Here is a 1,054-nt window from a genome sequence, read left to right as displayed (position 1 = left end):
AAAGAGAGAGATTTCTCGCTCTCAGTTCCCTTAGCTTCGACCTTCTCCTTTTACTCTTTCTTTCTCCCTTCCCCTTATCGCTCCCTTTCTCCCCTCTCCCCTTATGTCTCCATGTTCTCCCTCTCCCCTTATGGCTCCCTTCTCCCTGATCCCCTTACTCGCTCCCTTTCTCCCTCCGCCCCGTACTCTCTGTTCTGTTTATTGTTCTCTATATCATATCTTGCTGACTGTCATCCTACCCTCCTGCCCCAATGCAGCCTTGACGCCCTCCAGGTCAGTCTCTTCAGCAGCCACACAGCACGACTACTAACCTGATCGGTGAAGGCTTTCGGTTGTGCAGCGCCCTCAGCTGTGGAACACACTTTGCAGTCCTGTCAGGTAACTGGCAGAGTCCTGGCCGTCACGTTAAGGAATCAGCTACAGACTGAGCAATGTCAGAAACAGCTTTTCAGAGGCTCTAAGTACCATTTCGAAGAGTTTGGAGAATCACTCTACTCAGGTCAAGATTTTTCTTTATTTGTACTGATTGTCTACATGTGTAGAATATAGTGAAGGTCATCAAAAACGATGAAATAACACAATGGGAATCATCATAGTAACCAAAAAGAGTGTTAACAAATTCAAAAAAAGTATTCAAAGTAGCACCCTACTTGTGCCTTGATGACAGCTTTGGCCACATTCTGGGAATTTCTCTCAACCAGCTTCAGTGAGGTAGTCCACCTTAAATGCATTTCAATTAATCAGTGTGGCCTGTTAAAGTTTTTCCATTTTGTGGATTTTTTTTTTTCCCTTCGTTCATGTGTTTGAGCAATATATTGTGTTGTGACAAGGTAGGGGTGGTATAGCAGACCGGATAGCCTTTGGTAATATGCAACAACAATCAGTCCATCATCTACTCTTAAGCACAGTTAATAATTAGTCGTCAATTGCGGAAAGTATGTTTATTCAGTGCAGTCGCAAAAACATCATCAAGTGCTATGATGAAACGTCCTCTCATGCTAGCCCGCCTCAGGAAAAGGAAGAACAAGAGTTACGCTCTGCTGCAGAGGGTTCT

Source organism: Salvelinus sp. IW2-2015, unplaced genomic scaffold (assembly GCF_002910315.2).
Source record: "Salvelinus sp. IW2-2015 unplaced genomic scaffold, ASM291031v2 Un_scaffold1523, whole genome shotgun sequence".
Lineage (NCBI taxonomy): Eukaryota > Metazoa > Chordata > Actinopteri > Salmoniformes > Salmonidae > Salvelinus > Salvelinus sp. IW2-2015.
Note: the sequence above shows the minus strand (reverse complement) of the source record.